The sequence below is a fragment of the Danio rerio genome, chromosome 17 (genome assembly GCF_052040795.2).
Source record: "Danio rerio strain M-AB ecotype USA chromosome 17, GRCz13ab, whole genome shotgun sequence".
NCBI lineage: Eukaryota > Metazoa > Chordata > Actinopteri > Cypriniformes > Danionidae > Danio > Danio rerio.
Window position 1 is genome coordinate 45,476,829 of NC_141037.1, and position 22,043 is coordinate 45,498,871.

Below are 22,043 nucleotides of genomic sequence, written 5' to 3' on the forward strand. Positions count from 1 at the left end.
ATCTCATCAGACAGAAAAACATCAAAACATAGTTGCTTTATGAAGCAATCATGCATCGTGTGGAAGCATCAAAAATGTCCAAGAAGATGCAGGATTGATAGATGCATTGACTGAGAAACTCTTTAGAATGCATGTCACTGATGAGAAGATGAAGGATGATTGTATAATTGAAATTGCCAAATGGCTATGAACAGTAACTACAGAATGTTACATTGTCAAACATACACAAAATGCATGTACTTTATGAGTAATGAAAGTATTTGGTTTGCAGCCTCAACTGCTAGACACTCATGGACTCTCACACCTGCAGCTTCTCCATATTGGACGTTCTTCAGCCTCTCTAGCGCCAAGACAGCAGGAGTTTTTTTTTTTTTTCTTGGATGGATTTCGCTTCACATGTAAACGCCTGCAATATGTCAGCTCACTATATGGAATACAGCATGGTACTTTTATAACAGAATACATTTTCAATACTCTTTTTTAGTGGGAAACAAGTGCATGCTCATTATAGGCTACTTTACTGTAAGAGCAACACCAAAGGCAACGCTATCATATTTTACATGCACATTTCTAAGACCTCTTAGCTGAATAACTTGTCCACAATTTACTACATGCTTTCTGTTATTTAACTGATTGTTTATCTAAGCAAAGGCCTATGATTTAAAATAATAGTCCCCTAAAAAGTCTCTTATTTACTATATCTATCTTCTGTATTTATGACTTCTTTCTTCTTTCTCTTCTTTGCATTTTAGCAATAGTTGTAGTTTGTGAAATCCAAAACCATTGTTAGCCAACTAAGATCGCATGTTCTATCATTACAAAATTCAAATTATTTAAAAAAAATGTTAATGTAGATTTAATCTAAAATGCACCTAGTTTGTTTACCACAGAAGACGAACAAGAAAACTAGCTGGCTAGAAGACGAATAAGAAAACTAGCTGGCTTGGTTTTACTGTGCAAAGGTTTACCGTGTATTACTCTTATTATTCTTTCTTTCTTTCCTTCTTTCTTTTTTCTTTCTTTCTTACACATATTCTGTGTGGTCAAATACAAAACATTAAACAAATTGTCACTTTTAAAATAATTTTAGGTAGTCGCAGAGATAGTATAGGCTACATTTTAAACTTTGGTAACATTAACTCAGATATAAATCACAAATTTAATCAGTAAATAATGATTATATAAATATGTTATGTCATATTTGCACCATGACATTTGCACCATGTAGCCTACAGTAGATTTATGGGAAATTGTATGGCAGAAGGTTGTAACTGTCCATTTAAGTTTTACTTTAAAGGGAAGTGGCCAGTAAAGTCATGCTATAATTGTTAGAGACTGCGTCCAGTAAAGGGCACATCTAACAAAGTGATTTCATTTGGTTTTCATTTGGCCGATCTCTTAGCAGCCCTTTGCTCCAGTGGATCACTTATCTCGTTACTCACGATGGAGAAAGTCTAATGAGTGGAGAAAATCAAACCTTGAGGTAACCGGACACGATACTGTACACTGTAAAGGGCTGTCAACTGCCGAAGCCATGAAGAGCTTCACTGCCTGATCAAAAGATGCTCCAGACTCTTTAAAATTCCTTTTCTACAGTTAAATTTCATGTAGACTCATTAGGCGAAATACAAGAGAATAATGTGCAATTAAATGCGATCCATTGGTCAAATGACCACTGTTCTGTGCTCTCACTTTACCACAAGATGGACAGATATGCTTATTTTTAAGTTAGTTTATCAGTTTTGATAAAAGCATTTAACATTTGATTAGTTAAAAAATATATGATAGCTTCATTAAACAAGTTAAAATTTTTGCCTTAAATACATCCCAAGAGATGTTTACCAGAGCAACAGATTTTTTTCACAGTAGTAGATTTGGTGCACTTAAAACTTAAAAAGTGACCTTCACTACTATGTACTTGCATCAAAAAATAAATACAATTTACCTACTCTGCTAATGATGTATTGCCGAACACTTCAGGTGCTCTTGAGGATGGATACGAGTAGGGTGGACAGGTTTGTTGGCTTGAGTAGGTTTAAGTGTGGGTTAAGGTCATCAGTGTAATTACACATGCAATAATAGAAATGAATTGCATATGTAATTGCATGCATGTACAGTATTTAATCAATTATAAGTACAATCTAAAAATATCTATTTACACAATAAGTACCTTGTAACAACTGATTAATTTCACTGTAAGTACATACAGTATTAATTAAGTACACTTAATGAAAAAATAAAAATAAATAAAATAAAACTGGTAGGATAAAATACCCCAACTCAACACAAACCCCCTCAAATTACCAGAGAATGAACCAATGTTGCCCAATGACTTGTCTAATTTACCTAAATAGCCTAGATAACCTAGTTAAACCTTGAAATTGCACTTTAGGTTGAATAGTACTATTTTACAAAATAAGTAACATAGTATGTTCTGTCATCATGGCAAAGACAAAGTATATTAGTTATTAGAAATTTATTTAAATTATTAAAACTGTAAAATAAGAACTCATAACACTTTATTTTGATTGTCCATTTCAGTATTAGTAGACTGTCTGCTTAATATATGTTGATACTGCCAATAAAACAGACATTTAACTGACTATAGGGATCTTTGCAAGTGCATGCCAACTTACAGTACACTGACCATAACCCTAACCTCAACCCTAACCCCAACCTAACAGTCTACTTATAATCTAATGAGAATTAGTTGGCATGTAGATGCAATGTAACTTAAATTTAACCAACCATCAAAATAAAGTGTGACCTAAAAAGTTTTAGAAATGCTTAAAAAATAAGAAACAAATCACAAGGGGGCTAATAATTTTATATTCAGCTGCATATAAAATGGTTTTGCAGAGGCATTTTCTGATCTTCATTGTCATTCGTTATGTTAGCAATACAGGCAAAAGTATTTGTTTAGGGGATAGAAAGCCCCCACGTCTCATTATGGGACTAATTTTAGTCTCGGGAAAAGATGTTTTGGACTTTCCGGCTCAGAAGCTATTAGACAAAGTGTCTGTTTCTTTTTGTGAAATAGGAGTCATTCCTATTTGTACTGAAGTCAAAAGAAGCAATTTGCAGCATATACAGAATGACTTCAAAAGTGGCTTATCGGCACAGGCATCAAACATGAGTGATTCCACATGAAACAGCAACTTAGTGTTTACAATAATTAGGGAAATAATTATTGTATTTGTATTGAACAAATAAATGAAAGGAAATTGTGAAACCCCACTTGCTTGTCACACGAATGTACACGCTATTTATGAACAGAATTTCAGCAGTATTTTACTCAGGAATATTTTGGTTGCTTTGATTTACACTTTAACACATACGGCACATGCATACATAATTATGGCAAAATATGCAATAAGTTTTAAAGGGTTAGTGAGCCCAAAAAAGAAAATTTTCATGTGGTCTTAAACTTTTATAAATTTCTTTCTTCTGCTGAACACAAAAGACAATATTTTGAAGAATGTCAGTTGCTGGGATCTATCAAAGTCCATAGAAAAAAATTACTGTAGAAGTCAATGCATGCCAGCAATCATCTCTTCTCAAATGATTTTCTTTTGTGTTCTACAGAAGAGAAAACTCAAATATGTTTTGAACAAGCAAAGGGTGAGTAAATGATTTTTTATTTTATTTAAAAATATAATTCACCCATCCGTTTACATTTTTACATGAATTACAAGTATATTTGCTCATTAAGGACACCATTTTTACCTTGAATGACGAAACATCAAAGAGTTCCCCATTGAGAGCTTAGGTAAAAGTGTGAGTTTGTACTGTATGTGTCTAAAGTTCAGGGTCTGATTAAATACAGATGAGGGAGGCTGAGAAGAACACTTTTCTGCAAGGTTATCTGAAGCCACAGGCTAGACCTGGCGTCTGGGCTGTTATAAAACTCTATTGGTCTGCAGATCCAGACCATCACAACAGTATCTTACAAAATAATTTGAAAAATAAAATAAAATAGAATAGTCATGAACAAAAGTGCTTTAAACAAATTATTTTCCTTTTTTAAATATTTCCCAAATTATGTTTAACAGAGCAAGGAAATTTGCACAGTATGTCTGATAATATGTTTTCTTCTGGAGAACGACTTATTTGTTTATTTTGGCTAGAATAAAAGCAGTTATTTTATTATTATTATTATTATTTTTTTTTTACAATTTTAAGGTCAAAATTATTAGCCCCTTTAGGCTATATTTTTTCCCATATTCTACAGAACAAAGCATGGTTATGCATTAACTTGCCTAATTACTCTAACCTTAATCTAATTAGCCTAGGGAATATATAATATTTTTCAAAAAGTCTTTTTTTTTATGCTTAACAGACTAAACATATTTGGGAGTGAACTGTGCCTTTAATTTGTTATTCTATCCAGTATTTGGTATCAGTCTCATTTCCTCATTACCTAATTGTACTACAGAATGGTAATTACATGAATTGATGTTGCTCCTGGTCTGGAAACGCAAGGGCAGTAAGCCTGGGAAATACTCCAGGAGGTCCATTTCTTTCCAATGCAGACGAATGTAAATACTCTCTTGACCTCATCAGTCAGTTCACTGGAAGGGTGAAGCAAGACTGTTTGTTGTTCAGTTATATCGGCACACATTGCACACTGTACATGATAATCTGTTCCCCACGAGCCAAGCAGACCACCCAGTCCAGCAGCACTCATTCAACTGCTGTCCCCCGGTCAGTCAATCCAGTTGAAAGAGAGCTAAACGGAGGGCCTGTAGGAACGTCTCTGCCTTGCCTTGATCGAGAATATTTATTTTCTGGTTGGACTGACCACAAAGATTTCAAAGCACTTCCTTTATCATTCTCTCATCTCTCCAGTGTTGTGATGTTCTCTGCATATGGCCAGTCTTTAATTCACTGACTGTATAGTGAGCATGAGTGTGTCCACGTGTGTTTGTGAACCGTTTTCTTGACAATGTTTTTAGCCAAAAACTGGAAACCTTTTTTTCTGAAAACTCTGCTGTTGTCATGTCTGTGTAAACACCCGAATATGAGAGTCTTTGAAAATGATGTCATGCGCATGAGGGTTTAGGGAGGTGTAGATTACAGGCAAGCCAGAACAAACACAAGACAATGGCAGAGTACATGGTAGTGTTGATGATGCTCAAGTGTTGGGTTGAACACCAAAATGGGAGTTTACTTCACATTAAAACCAACAGCGATACGCATCATAGACACATGGAAAATAATACACGACACGAGTGCCAAGCTGCCAACTGCACTTCATCACTGTCTTACAGGTATACACTCACTGGCCACTTTATTAGGTACACATTACTAGTACCGGGTTAGACCCCATTTTGTCTTCAGAACTGCCTTAATCAATCATGGCATAGTTTCAACAAGGTACTGGAAATATACCTCAGAGATTTTAGGCCATATTTACATGGTAGCATCACACAGGTTCTGCAGATTTGTCAGCTGCACATCCATTTGAATCTCCTGTTCTGCCACATTCCAATGGTGCTCTACTGGATTGAGTTCTGGTGACTGTGGAGACCCTTTGAGTATGGTACAACTCATTGTCATGTACAAAGAACCCAGTCTGAGATGATTCATGCTTTATGATACAACGCGTTATCCTGCTGAAAGTAGCGTTCTGAGATACATTCTTTGTTTGTTGGAGTTACTGAATATTTTCTCTTATTTGGACCATTCTCTGTAAACACTAGAATTTTTTGTGTGTGAAAAACCCAGTAGATCAGCAGTTTCTGAAATACTCAGACCAGCCAGTCTGGCACCAACAACCATGCCACGTTTAAAGTCACTTAAATCACCTTTCTTCAACAGTCTGATGCTCGGTTTGAACTGCAGCAGATGGTCTTGACCATGTCTACATGTCTAAATGCTTTGAGTTGCTGCACTGTGATTGGCTGATTAGAAATTTGTGTTATTGAGCAGTTGGACAGCTATACTTAATAAAGTGGCCGGTGAGTGTAGTTTACGATTAGGGTGTCAGCACCACATACTGGCTTGACGCATTTAATACAGCGTTTCTGATTTTAAATTTTTTGGCTACATCCTTGTTGTGTAAACGTCTTTGTGTGATTGTGAAGACCAATTGTTCAACTCAGTTCAAGTTTATTTGTATAACGTTTTTCACAATAAACACGATTAAATTTTATCAGCAAAAGCTGCACATAATTGTATTCCAATGAAAATCAGAAAGAGATAAGGTGTTGCCTACAAAAATTGACAGTACGGCTCTCAGGCATAGTTAACCTGTAATTATTATGCAACCATAAATACTGTACTTTTAAAATATAATGTATGCAGTTATACTATACAATGCACTTTTTAAAATAGGTAATACCTAAGTATATACAGTAATATTGTGATCACATGGAAAATGGCTCATAAGTCATTCAGAATTTAGTGTTTTGAATATGTAAAACTGCAGATTGTTTCCGGTAAGTGTTGGGTTTAGGGCTAGGGTTTCAGGAAGTTTATGCAGACTGTACAGTATAAAAACAATCATGTTCATACTGTGGCACAACCGTATGAAATATGAAAACCCTTGTGTGTGAGTGTAGCGGGGGGAGGAGGTGTGCTTGTTGGCTGTTGAACAGATAACATTTCTTTAGTAATACGGGCAAGTGTGACATCATGGTATGTTTGAAAGCTTTCCTAGAAGCTAAACTACATTTAAAATGACACACCCTTCTGTACCTGGAAGAATGCAATCTGCCACAATTAAAAGTATCTGTTCTGTAAATACAACTAAAATTATTTTTATTATTAACAAGTAGCCCTTTTAAAAATACTGTAATAAGTAGTGAGTATTACACTGTGCAAAATATTCTATTCTATTTCTAAGAGTAAGCTAAATTATTTGTCATTCGTGGACTATAAAATTAATTCACTCATTCGTTTCCTTTTTGGCTAAGTTCCTTTATTAATCTGGGGTCGCCACAGTGGAATGAACCACCATGTTTTACACAGCGGATGCCCTTTCAGCTGCAGCCCATCACTGGGAAAAATGAAAACACATTACATTAAAATATGCACCTATAATAAGAGGACAAAAAGCAGGTTGATGTTTTTGCACTCAGAAAGAAATCTGTGTAACCTAAAAAAAGAGGCAACATTTTGTTGTGACGATGTTTCAACGCTTATAACACTTACACATAGTAACACTTCAGTTTGGGAGAAGTATTCATTCATTCATTTTATTTTCGGCTTAGTCCCTTTATTAATTCGGGGTCTCCACAGAGGAACGAACCGCCAACTTATCCAGCACGTTTTTACGCAGCGAATGCCCTTCCAGCCACAACACTTCTTTAGGAAACATCCACACACACTCATTCATACACACACAAACTCATACACTACGGACAATTTAGCCTACCCAATACACCTGTACCCCATGTCTTTGGACTGTGGGGTAAACCAGAGCACCTGGAGGAAACCCACGTGAAGGCAGGGAGAACATGCAAACTCCACACAGAAATGCCAACTGACACAGCAGAGGCTCAAACCAGCGACCTTCTTGCTGTAAGGCAACATCACTGCCTACCGCGCCCCTGCATTGCAAGAAGTACTCACAACAATACATGCTGATTAGCAGAATGTTTCTGAAATATTGGCTGTTTTTACTATGAATTAATGTCTTGTTCTGGAAGAATGACCATGGACCAAAAGAAAACGTCAATCAATTGACAGTCATCAATTTTTTGAAATTGAGATTTATACATTAGCTGATTAATCAATCTTTCTATTGATGTATAATTTGTTAGGATAAGACATATTTTACTCACATGAAACTATTTGAACAATTGAACATAAAACTACGTAGGATTACCTTCACTTATTCGTAAAATCCAAATTATGGCAATGAAATATTTCAAACTTAAGTTTTGAAATATCTATGATAGGAAATTTACAAAATGTATTAATATAACATGATGTTAGCTTATGTAATAACCTGATTTTGGCATACTATAAAAATCTGTCATTTTGACTCATACAGTATACTGTATTTTTGGGTACTCCCACAAATATAGTTGTGCAATTTAAGACAGGGTCTAGGGTCACATTTTTCGATTAATTAATCCTATTCCATATTTAATTATAACAGTAACTTACTATCTAATAATAAGCAGCAAATATGATGTTAATTTGAGGCAAAAGTTATTAAGTTCCTAAAATAAAATGTACAAAGTCTAATGTTATGATTGTATTCTGTTTGTGTCATTCATTCATTCATTCATTCATTCATTCATTCATTCATTCATTCATTCATTCATTCATTCATTCATTTATTTCCTTTTTGTCTTAGTCCCTTTATTATGCTGGGGTCATCACAGCGGAGTGAACCGCCAATTTATCCAGCATATGTTTTACATAGCAGATGCCTATCCAACTGCAACTTATCACTGGAAAACATCTATACACACTCATAAGCACTACGGTAATTTGGCTAACCCAATTCACCTACAGTATACCATACGTTTATGGACTTGAAACAGGAGCACTCGGAAGAAACCCATGCAAACACAGGGAGAACATGCAGACTCCACACAGAAGTGCCATTGCTCATTGCAATGCACTAACTCTATATTTTTGAGCATATTTGTGAGTTGATAAACACACATTGGTGTCCTCAAGATTAGACATAGGAATAAAGACTCCAGCAATTGTCACTGAGTTACTACCTGTGCATTAAATCATTTTATTGCAGACCTTCCAAAAAAAAAAAAAAAAAAAAAAAAAAAAACTTAACATATTATGGAATTAATTTAATTACACTAACAAAACTTGATAAATAATGCACTCTGCTTCCCGTCATGGCCATCACCACTTCAGGTGTATTTCTTACAGCTTGATGGCTGTTTTAATTTAGTGGACGTGCGGTGAGCTGATTTTTGTCTGCCTACATGAGACTGTTCTGGGCCCAGTTGATCTAGTGGTCAGCAACATACCTAATAAATCCAGTGCCTGTAGAACAAGACTAAGGGGCAGCTAGGGAAATGGTCTCACTGGAAGCAAATGGCATGTACAAATATTTCAAAATGCCTTGAGAAAAATCTTTAAGGCAGCAGCCTTAAATACTTGTCTTTTTTTTAGCAACACTATAAAGGGAGGTTTTAATGATCATCTAAAATAACAGTTATTGGTAAATTGAACATAATGTATGTGGGTGTAGGATTTGTATTTTTTTTTTTGCTACTAGCTGAAAGATAATCCTGGGTTCATGTTTTCCTAAATATTTTTTGTACAAAAAAAAAAAAAAAAAGAAAAACATTCAACATTCAACACAACGCCAGGACAAAACTCAAACGTTGTTTGCATGATTGAACCTTACATGGAGTATTTATGTATACACTTAAAAGGATGAATGACTCAAAATGAGTGACTTTTTCTCTTTTTTCAGGTCAAGATTAAAAAATGGTTTGAGCTAAAAAGCTAAAAGCTTTCATTATTTGCAAGTTGAAAGGAAATGGTAGTTTGAAAACTTTCTATGGTCCTTGGACTTGAATCTTGCTACATTGCCAACTCCAAATATATTAAAAAATATTTTGTGTAATGTTTTAAATGAAAATTGAATTTTGTTTTTATTTGATTATGAATGATGATTTATGAATTGTGAATGTGTATATTGTAATATTTTTCTTTGTATGCAACTTTTATTAGCTGCTATTTTGACAATGTTTCACTGGAAGAAAAGAACATCATAAAATGATCTAAAAAAAAAATAGTAACACAAAAGAAAAACATACACAATCAAAATTGAGTATAAGTGATATCTGCGGCTTTTGGTGAACCACTAAAGACTTAAGAAGCAAAGCGGTTGGTCTATAAAAGAAATCGAACATTATTTTTACCTTTGATCAACCAGAAACTTGCAAAAATTGAGAACCTTCATGACAGTCAGAATCATCTATAACCTGGGTGTTCTGATAGCTGATACACCAAAAACCCTAATAAGTTGACTGAACTAATTTAATTGAGTAAACTTGTTGCCTCAATTTAATTGAGTAATGTAGTCTCCCAAAACCTGCATATGTAAGTTTTTTTAACTTGCAGGTTTTGTAGACTATGCTTAAATTGTTTAGTTAACCAAACTTAGCACTAAGTTTAGTACTATACTTAAATTGTTCAGTTCACCCAACTTAGATAAAATAATTAATCAGCGGAATGAACTGCCAACTTATCCATCATAGGCTTTATGTAGCAGATGCCTTTTCAACCGCAACCCAACACTGGGAAATACCCATACACTATTCCATTCACACATCCAGTACAGCCAATTTAATTTATTCAATTCACCTACCACATATCTTTGGAGAAACCAGAGCACCTGGAGGAAACCCACGTGAACACGGGCAGAACATGCAAACTCCACATAGAAATGCCACCTGACCCAGCCGGGGCTCGAACCCGTGACCTTCTCGCTGTGAGGTGGTTGTGCTATATGTTTTTTGCATAACAATGATTTTAAAATGTTGTGTGTGCAATTCGAAATAGCACAGAACAGTTAATAGAAACCCAAACTGTGGATAAATTTTTAAAATGTGTATTATAAATGCATGCACACAACTGAGTATGATCAACAAAAAATTCACATAAACTACAATGGAAACACATTTATTAAATAAATTCCAGCATATACATCAGATTAATCATCCGATTTTGTTATTACATACCATAACAACAATGTGTGAAATGGTAAGGCATTTATGCACAAAACAGTGGACCAACCACATTGTGAAACCTCTGAAATGTTGTTTTTGGTAATTCTAAAATCCTTTAACCAAGTCTGATTTGTTCTCTTTGATTTTTTTTCTTTTTATATAAATAAAAAAATATTTGTGTGTATATATATATATATATATATATATATATATATATATATATATATATATATATATATATATATATATATATATATATATATATATACACAACAGGTGCTTTAATAGCAAATATTTTATGCAATATATTTTATAAATTGTTGCAGGTCCAGAGGTCATAGAAGGTTTTCAAAGTATCACCTTTTAACTCGCAATTCATTAAAGATTGTCAATTATCTGGAAAATTAAACAACACATTGAAGGAAACATGAACCCAAGGTAGCAGTATTCTGGTCTTGCTCATATGTATGTATAATTAGCATCTTTGGATAGAAACATAGCTATAGATACTATTTTTTTTTTTTTGTGTGTGTGTGTGTGTGTGTATGTGTGTGTGTGTGTGTGTGTGTGTGTCTGTGTGTGTGTGTGTGTGTGTGTGTGTGGGCAAAAGATGCATTACTTAAAATTGTATCAGACTGGAAAATGCTCCATAGTGTAAACTGAGGAGAATCAAAAGCATTTTGTAGTGTATGGATCATAATAGGTCACATAAATCCACATTCTAATTCCCCTGTTTTTATTATTAACCAGCTAATGTGGTATGATGGATGTTTCTCTCAGCCTTTTTTCAGTCGGAGAAGAATTCTGAGTTGGCAGATGCCTAATCTATAAATAGGTGCTGGTAGCTGTTTGGCTGCTCACAAATGGCTAAAATGTGGGTGGCTTTTTGGAAGCTCCTCTCATCTCCAACACACAAAAAGCTTTGAACAAAACCTCATGTGGCTGCATTTTGGATTTCTTTTCGTTTTGAAAATGCAGGTCTCAGTTTTTTGCAAATCCTTCCTCAATATTTTTTCCACTGTATTTATCATAAACACATGTAGGATCACTTGGCTTATGTGCACACTGCTCTTTCAATGCCGTAATAAAAAAAGGGCAATCTTAAAATAAAAAAGAACATCATTTTGGTGTCTTTTTTCCACTAGATGTTGATATATATTGTGAGTCCTTTGAGCATGAATGCAAATATTTATACTCAATGTTTTGCATAAGATGTTGTGGTCATGACTGCTGTTGAGGCACACTCTTTGTCTTTTTTGTTTTATTTTGCTGAAACAGAAACATCTACTGCCAAGTGTTTTGGCGCCGTACTCCAATTGCTACCTGTCTAATAGTGCTCTAAGGAACCAGAAGTACAGTGTGTCCATTAGATGCAGTTAAGATAACACCTTTTCCATGAAAGCATTTTCTTTTCTTTGGCAACACTGTTTAGGACACTTGAGTAAAGGTACAAATAATATTCCAGTAAAAGTACAAATCCCTCAACTAAAAAAAAAACAAAAAAAACAAAAAACGTATGCATTAAAAGTTTTATTGATTATTAGCCCACCTTTGAATTTATCTTTCTTTTAAAAATATTTCCTAAATGTCACTTTAAGCTGGATAGATTGAAAAAAAAATTGTAAAATAAAATAAAAACAAAATAATTAGTTAGAAATGAGTTAATAAAACTACTATCTTTAGAAATGTGTTGAAAAAAGAAACAGAAGTTGTGAAAAAAGTTGTATTTTTTCAATATTTTGCTTGAAGTTAATTGTTTATTTTTTGTAGTCAATGTCTAAATATGTTTGGTGACAATATTATTTTAATAAATATATCTGTTTAATAAACCTGTTTTTTTTTTTCAATATTTGGTAGAATTTTCAAATTGAATCTTTCAATTTCTAAATATGTTTGGTTGCTAAAATATTATATTAATTAATATATCTGTTTAATTGATCTGTTTTGTTTAAATGCTCTTAAATACAGTGCCTATATTAACAGAGAAATGGACAAAAAATATTCATTTCTAAAATGGGGTATACTCAGTTATGTTGAGCACTTTATATCCAGATTGTATAAACATATTGAAATTCATGAAATAAAATGAAAATACTCATACTTAATACTCATAAAGATATTTAGTTACTTTCAACCACTTTTAGGTGTTAACAAAGATGACTAATGTTAAACAAAAGGGTGGATTCAGGTAATGCATCCTCTGCTTTTTCAGTCATATATAAAAAAAAATAAATAAATTCCACCATTATCCAAATCTGCCAGCTTCATAATGTTTTCTAGTTAATTTGTGTGTCCTCTGAGAGCATGAACTGGAGAACATGTTTAACTCTGATGCAAGTGTCGGGAGGGCATCAGAAGGCATCAAGAGAACCCGCAGTAAGGGCACACTGATAGCCTGCTCACTTTCCCCTCCTCTTTTTTGGAGAAGTGTGAGAACCTGCCACCAGCATTCACCTCCTTGTAAGCTGAGTTCTTGAGAGAGATAGTGGGATAGAGAAGCTAAGGGCTGATATAAATTACCTGCTGATGAAGATGATAAACCGTGTCAAAACACCCCTTTGCTGACTGAGGGCAAGAAAAGATAGTTACCTGGCTTTCTATGGGATCTCTTTGATAAGATCACAATCGTAATGTGGTTGACCTGACTGAGAGTATTTATTTTCAAGTATTAAATACCTGCCCATTTACATGGACAAGATGCACTGCCCATAAGAAAAGGTTTAATGTAAATATGCTGTAAATGGAAATGCAGACAGCAGTATGTGGTTTTCTATAGGATTAGGGCTAATTTTTAATATTACTATTCACAAACTCACAAACACACACATCAATGTTTTTGAGGTGATTCTCTAAATTGAGGTGGTTGTACTATGTCAAATAGTTGTCTCAATCTAAACAAAGTTTTTTTTTTTTTTTTTTCCCATGCTCAGACAGTTAACCACATAATGAGTGTGATAAGAATACTTTATCAGGCCATAGAAAACCTTTGAGGATAAGAAAATACAGTCAGTCAGAGCAACTTCATGTTTAATTGCATACATTGGCACGATAAAATACTTTGTAAATCGCTGTGGCCATTTGACAAAACAAGCTGTCACAGATTGAGGTTTTTGAAATAACAAGGATCTAGCTAAACTTTGATGAGAATTCTAATATTTCTCATTATCTAATTACTCTGGCAACTGATCATATCAAAACATATTTTAACAATAATCAGTTCACAAACAAATTAATGGAACATCTTTAAAACCATTGTAGCAACTGAACAGAAGTCTGTGTTAGAATCAATCGCATGAACAATCAAAAGGAATTTAGCCTTTAAAAACAAAACATTACCAGCCCTGCATCAAAATCACATTTTGACTATTGGTGTGACATCTTACATGATAATACAAATATCTTGTTCAGCCATAAAAAAAACAAGAATGCCTGCAATCACAACATGCATGAAAAAAAAAACTGATTGGGTTCTGATGAATCTGCAGCAATGAGATTGCTTGCTCCACATTTAAATAACTTTAGGTTGAACATAATTTTCAGGGTTTATTGATACAGTGCAACTATTAATTTATCTACTTAGACTCATAAAGTAATGATGTTCACTTATGGTTAGGTTAGAATGTGGTTAGGTTTGGGCAGGGGCGCACTTAGTGATTTGGGGGATTTTTGTAAATGAACTGCTAAAAGGTATTTAAAATAAACATATATAAAAAGAATATTAAAAATATTTAATGTATATTTTATATGTTTTAATATTTAAATTAACCTTCATCCTTTTTCACGGTGAGGTGACAGCACTATACTGCGCCACTGCATCGCCAACCTTCATCTTTTGTGTAAAATTAAATGCAATACATTCAAAAATAAAAACAAGTTCACAAGCTATGCACACGAAATTAGGCATTTGTTTAATAGATTTTAATGTTTCTTTATTTTTTTTTTTAACAAATTTAATTCACTATCAAGACATTATTGTGGCGCAGTGGGTAACATGATCGCCTCACAGCAAGAAGGTTGCTGGTTCGAGCCCTAGCTGGGTCAGTTGGCATTTCTGTGTGGAGTTTACGTGTTCTCCCCGTGTTCGCGTGGGTTTCCTCCGTGTACTCCGGTTTCCCCCACAGTCTTAACACATGTGCTATAGGTTAATTTGGTAAGCTAAATTGTTTGTAGTTTAAAGTCTGCTTCACACCGCAGGTATCAGCACCACGTGAGCAGCGTGTGCTTTTTTGCCATGTTAACAGATTCGTTTTTTAGGTCCCACTTTATATTAAGTGTTCTTAACTACTATGTACTTACATCAAAAAATAAATACAATTTACTTACTGTGTTTATAATAAATTTGAGGACACTTGTGGTGCATTTGAGCTGGGATAGAGGTTGGGTTATGGACAGGTTTGGTGGCATGGGTAGGTTTAAGGGTGAGTTAAGGTGTAAGGGAAGGTCAACAGTGTATTTACAAATGTAATTACAGATGTTATTTACAGATGTAGTTACATACTTGTATTTAATCAAGCATAAGTACACAGTAAATACATGTATTTACACAATAAGTACATTGTAGCAAACTATTAATTCATGTGTAAGTACATATTAGTTAAGGCCACTTAATATAAAGTGGGGCCGTTTTTTAATACTGCATGAAGCAGCAGCACGTTTAGTGCAAAGCATGAGCGTCGGTGAAGCAGCAGTGCCATGATAGTTTTGACGCTGGGTCTATTTTTGTTTTTGTATTTTTGTGCTGCTCACGCTCAATTATAGTGACAGACAGTGCATTGATAATGACCAAAGCACATTGAGTGACAGTAAAAAGTAGTAAAAAGTGAGTCATATATTGTCAATCAAATGAAAATAAACTATTAAAAACTGCAACAAACATTTATTTAGGCCCGAACTACAAAACCAAATGTAAAAAAAATTAGTATCAGTTTTGCTAAAGTTGCATGCTAGTGTTGCAGGAGAGGGGAAATAGAAGTGGCCGCTTTAAGGCGCTATTCACGGGAGTTGTAGTCCACGGTGAAGTGCATTGGGGGGAGTGTAGTTCTATACGCATGCTGGATAATGTGAGCTTGCTGTGTGCTGTGCAGCTGAAGCAGGGGAAGAAATTTTTATTCGACTTTGTTTTATGTTCACTCAAGTTATTCCATTCGAGAGCTGTTTGCACTGTGAACATGAAAATAAGTAGGGCATGCGTTGATTACTTTTGTCCTTCTCATCCTTTGCACGAGCTATTACTCTGTCGCTGGACATTACTGAAGCTGAGAAAGTAACACTAGTTTGATCGTGTATAAATATCATTATAAATGTATTGTATAAATATTATTATAAGTAGGCCTAAAATATCCTGACAATCAAAAACCAAATGACATGATTTCACAGGCGATTGTCTTCTGAGTGCACCAGACATGAATGACACTCCTCATAAAGCTTGAGAAGCATACATTACTGTATGATCTATATACTTTCTAAAATAATGACTTGCAGGTTAAAGAAACAGCATATGAGGAGGTTGCCGCAGGCCTTGGTGCAGATAATTTATTTTTTTAATGTATTTGTACATATACTAGATAGATAGACTAGATAACTAGATAGAATATACAGAGATAGATTGATCTCTGCAGCAGTTGCCGAAGTGCTGTGCGCTGCAGATGCAACTGGTGAGAAAGGCAAACGGCTGCGTGCTGCTTCTGCTCTCCATACGTGCTGTGCACGTGTTGCTCATGCACTGTTTTCGCTTGCAGTGTGAAACAGGTGTAAATGTGTGAATGTAAGAGTGTATGGGTGTTTCCCAGTGTTGGGTTGCAGCTAGAAGGGAATCCACTGCGTAAAACATATACTGGAACAGTTCGTAATTTATTCTGCTGTGGTGTCCCCAGATTAATAAAGGGACTAAAGCCTGTTTCACACAGCAAGTGTAAGCGGCGCGTGAGCAAAGCGCGAGCAGGGCATATTTTTCAACATCTATGTTAACAAATTAGAGCTTTTATACCTCAAGCAGCAGCAGCGCATCAGTACAGCGATAGTTTTGGCGCTGGTTCTATGTTTGCCACGCAGGTCACGCTCAATTAAAGGGTCACGAAACACCAAAACAGTTTTTTTGAGCTGTTGACATATGTGTCCCACACAGCTAAAAACACTATTAGGACACATATATTTCACTAAAAAGTTGAAATTGGTTGTTTTTGCGGTATTTCGAGCAAATTCGTACTTCCGGATTGAAACAAATTTTTGAAGCTCCGTCACGGCCATGAGATCTCAGCGTGTACTCCAGCATATGAGGGAGGCTGGCAACGAGTACAGCTAAATTTGTGTTTGTAAGACAAATCCATGGCCACCTGGTGGAGAAAGGTTAAGACTTTTGTCAGAGGAGCAAGAGAGGGTGCTTATAAACATGGTAATTGCCAATAATGCAAAGGAGAGTGATTGAGGGTGATTATAATTTTGTGGGCAATTGCCATCAGCCTCTCAGGCAATTGATAAAATCCTCAGAAAGAACCAATTTCAAATGAAATAGGTGTACTGTGTCTCTGACAAGTGTTTCAACTCTGACATAGTGAAAAACCAAAGAGTGGAATATGTTCAGGTATGAATTTTAATATTGTATGAAGTAGCCTAATGTGTTCCTTCACAGCATAGCAGTTTATGTTGCCATTTAAACCCTCTTGAACTGTGGTTTAGGGTAGTGATTTACTCTGCTGTGTTTTGGGTTTTGAAGATCTGAGGTTAAAGGACAGCCTGTTCCAGATGGAATTATCTTTGTATTTAAGGCAGGTTTTAACCTGACCAAAACAAGGAGAAGATGGAGGAACAGATTGTAAATGTTCCTGATCAGCACAATCAATCAGCCAACAAGGGCTACTCCACCACCATGGCATTCTAGGATCCTATGACACTATGTTCCTCACTGCTTTCCTTGATGGTCTAAGAGTATATGCTCCAGCTTCAATACAGGGAACCAGAGCACTCTCACTATGTTGTTGTTCGGGATAACATAACTTGTTAGCTTTGGAAATACTGTTTTTAATTTATTTCACCAGTGTGTGTGTGTGTGTGTGTGTGTGTGTGTGTTTGGTCCGTTTTACGTGATGTCTGTGTGTGTGATGGCAAGAGTGAATAGTTTTGAGTGTAGAGCTTCATTTTGACCTGAAAATAGAACGTCTGGGAAATTGGGAGAAGTTTACTAGAGAATTTTGTGTGTGTGTGTGTGTGTGTGTGTGTGTGTGTGTGTGTGTTTGTGCTTCTTTTTATTTTGTCTGAGGGTCTCGAGGCGTCCTTGGAGAACCTGGAGAAGTGTCATGTGACTGGCGATCATACACTTTCTAGCACCAGGCTGAGAAGAATTCCTATATTGTTTTAGAGGAATTTAGGATTTACAGGTGAACATGGGGTAGGTACAAAACTACAAATTGTACTGCAAGTTTTGAACCAGAACTGTTTTAGCTAGAGACCTATGTTTAATGTAAAAAAAAAAAAAAAGAGAAAAAAGTTATCTACATTTGAAAAATAAGATCAAGGCTGAGATGTGATTTTTTTTTTTTTTTGAGCATTTTGAGTTAAAAGTTTTTATTTTGAGTGTAAGAATAAACTATATCTCTTGTATTACCACAGCAACTTTACAATTGCCACAAAATATTCATCAAAGTACTTTACTATATTTACTATAGGTTGTTATAGTAGTTTTTATCTGTAAAGTCATATCATTGTGATGGAGCAGCTTTTATTAAACAATAGTCAGGCAGGCAGGTTGAAAACCATGCCGCATAAATGGCCAACACAGACAATTCAAAAGTGTAATCCCTAAAACAGGCAAAAAAGGTTAGGGCAGGAGGCAAAGAATGAAAACAAGGTATAAACAATCCAAAAAGTAAAAAAAAAAAAATAATAATAAAAACACCGGATGGCAAGAAACAAGGATAAAGCCTATGAACTGACTGCAACAGCTTGACGAGACTCAGCAATGGATGAGTGAAAACAAGATGCATAAATAGTCCCTTTAATCAACAATGATGCACTTCAGCCGTGTGGGTGTGTATTGAGACTGATTTATACTTCTGCGTCAAGTGCACGTTTATGCCACTGCGCAGACTACTCGTGGACGCATAGCCCTCGCCGTGGCCATCAGGGATGCTGACAAGCACCTCTTAAAAAATGTACTTACACGTTTCAATGACGCATAGCACAAGCTCCATGATTGGTCAGCTTGGAAGTGCTGACGAGTGTGGGCGGGAGGTGAGAGCCGCGAGCCCGATGCAGTGAATGTTTACAAGTGTGGAGTCCTGCGAAAGAGCTCCGCATGGAGACTGATACTTTGTGTTCATAATTAAAGTTTTTGCACGTCCGCTGATTCCAGCCTCAAAATGAGCGAGTTTGAGCCAGTTGTACATTAAGGTAGAATTCAGACACAAAACAAAACACCAGCAAAGTAACTCGACACAGAGGAACATAAACATCTGCCAGCTAGCATTTTTGAAGTGTGTTGCAGAGCAACAGAAACAGTCCGCAGAAGTATCACGTCGATCACTTGACGCAGATATATAAACCAGGCTTTAGTGTCCAGATTTCTGTCAACTGTGGCAGGAGTTGATAGGTGCAATGAGTTATAAGAGTTGTCAGGATTTAGGAAGTAATGTCCAGCGGAGGCAACACCACTGGCGATCACAATTATTGTTATTTTAGTTCTTGTAATTATATACTGAACTTATAATATCCATGTGGATTATTTATTTTGTGTGTGTGTGTGCTGTGGAGGCTGTCCGTGCTCATGTCACAGTAATGAATTAGCTGTGGCTGTGTGTGCGTGCGTGCGTGTGTGTCTATGCCTGTGCCTGTGTGTGCGTGTGTTTGTGTCTGTGTGTGTGTCATCAAGCTGATGGGAATGCACTGCTGTCACAAAATGATTGAGAGGGCTGAACACTGTTGCCTCTGCACGGTTCATTGACAGACTACTTACCATCAGCAGAGCACAGGCCTGGTCCTGCTTCTTTTCTTCTGCTTTCTCTATCTTACCTGTAAGATTCCAGCTAAGCTCAGGCAACGTCCACACATACAAAGGTATTTTTATAAACAGAGTTGGGTAACACTTAACAATAACAGTACATGAATAATGATGTATTAATATGTATATTGAAGATTACTTTATTATGAACTAATGATGAGCCGTTTGCGCTAATCATGAACTAACTTTAACTACAACATCATTCACAAAAGTTCATGTGTAAATAACGGCTACCTTAATTACTTGTTAGTACATGTTGTTAGTTAATGTATTAATTAACATTTAAGTTTAAGCCAAATGTAACCAACATGAACTCATAAGATGTCAATGTATAATTAATTATGTCATGACTTGGAGGGGCACAACACCATTAACTCATCCTTCACTACATATGAACACCTGTGTTTAAACTGTTCATGTTGATACTGACAGAGCACTTTTCTCTTGTTATTCAGTGTTAACGCACTAAGCAGACTTACATAAGGTGTTCATGAGTAGTTAAGAATGATGATGTGCCCCTCCAAGTAAAGTCATGACATAGTTATACATTAAAATATAATGAGTTCATGATTGTTAAATTAAGCATGAACTAATGTGGCAATTAATACATTAATTAACAAACAATCATGTACTAAAAAAATAATGAAGGTAACTTATTCACACAAACTCATGTGACTCATGTTATAGTTAAAGTTAGTTTATGATTAGCGCATGCATTAACTCATCGTTGGTTCATAATAATGTTTAGTTTACATATTAACACATCATTATTCATGTACTTATATTATAAAGTGTTACCCAGAGTTGCATCTCTGTTCACATGAAATACAAAACACATTGTGATGCACTGTATGAGCATGCTAAGTCAACAGGTGGTGATTAAAACCTTATGACAGTGGTCACCAAACTTGTTCCTGGAGGGCCGGTGTCCTGCAGATTTTAGCTCCAACCCTAATCAAACACACCTGAACAAGCTAATCAAGGTCTTACTAGGTATACTTGAAACATCCAGGCAGGTGTGTTGAAGCAAGTTGGAAGTAAACCCTGCAGGGACAACAGCCCTCCAGGACTGAGATTGGTAACCCCTGCCTTATGATAAACAGTGTTGGCCAATTAGAAAGGAAAACACAGTGCACATCCGCATGAAATGAGGCAAAAATTCTTTATATTAATGGCCACACGACACTGTGGCCAGAGTTTCTGAAAATCTTCACCCAAGAACAGAGTTTTCATAAAGTTTTGGCTTTAGTCACCTGATACTGCAGTTTCATGTGGACAAATGGCCAAACCATTCATTCATTTATATTATTTTTGGTCTAGTCCCTTTATTTATCTGGGGTCACCACAGCGGAATGAACCGCCAACTGATCCAGCACGTTTTTATGCAGCAGATGCCCATCCAGCCGCAGCCCATCTCTGGGAAACATCCACACACACTTGTTTACACTCAAACACTACGGACAATTTAGCCTTCCCAATTCAGCTCTACTGCGTACTAATGTCTTTGGACTGTGGGGGAAACCGGAGCACCCCGAGGAATTCCACACGAATGCAGGGAGAACATGCAAACTCCACACAGAAACACCAACTGACCCAGCCGAGGCTCGAACCAGCAACCGTCTTGCTGTAAGACGACAGCACTACCTACTGTGCCACTGCGTCACCAATGGCCAAACAATATTAAAAAAAAAAAAACAATACAAATGTGGATAAATGTGGGCCTCAGTTGGCAAAATGTGGCCTAATCATTTAAGGGTTATCTGGGTCTAAGTCCAAAGCGGCTCACATGTGTGAGTGCAAAGTATCCCAGTCATCTTAAGACATATATGGGCCACTTTTGGCAAATATTCGGCACAGTAATCTTTAGCTATTGTGGCTGTGAGCCTAAAGTGGCCCAAAGGGAAAATAGCAAATGTGGCCCATTTATTTTAAAACATATGTGGGCCACATTTGGCAAATATTCAACACAGTAAGCCCTGGCTAATGTGGCTTTGAACCTAAAGTGGCCCAGAGAAAATATGGCAAGTGTGGCTTAAAACATATGTGGACCACTTTTAGTGAATATTCGGCACAGTAAACTCTGGCTAATGTGGCTGTTAGCCAATAGTGGCCTAAATAAGATATGTAAAAAATGGCCCTGTTATCTTAAAACATATGTGGGCCACTTTTGGCAAATATTCGGCACAGTAATCTTTAGCTATTGTGGCTGTGAGCCTAAAGTGGCTCAAAGGGAAAATAGCAAATGTGGCCCATTTATTTTAAAACATATGTGGGCCACATTTGGCAAATATTCAACACAGTAAGCCCTGGCTAATGTGGCTTTGAACCTAAAGTGGCCCAGAAAAAATATGGCAAGTGTGGCTTAAAACATATGTGGACCACTTTTA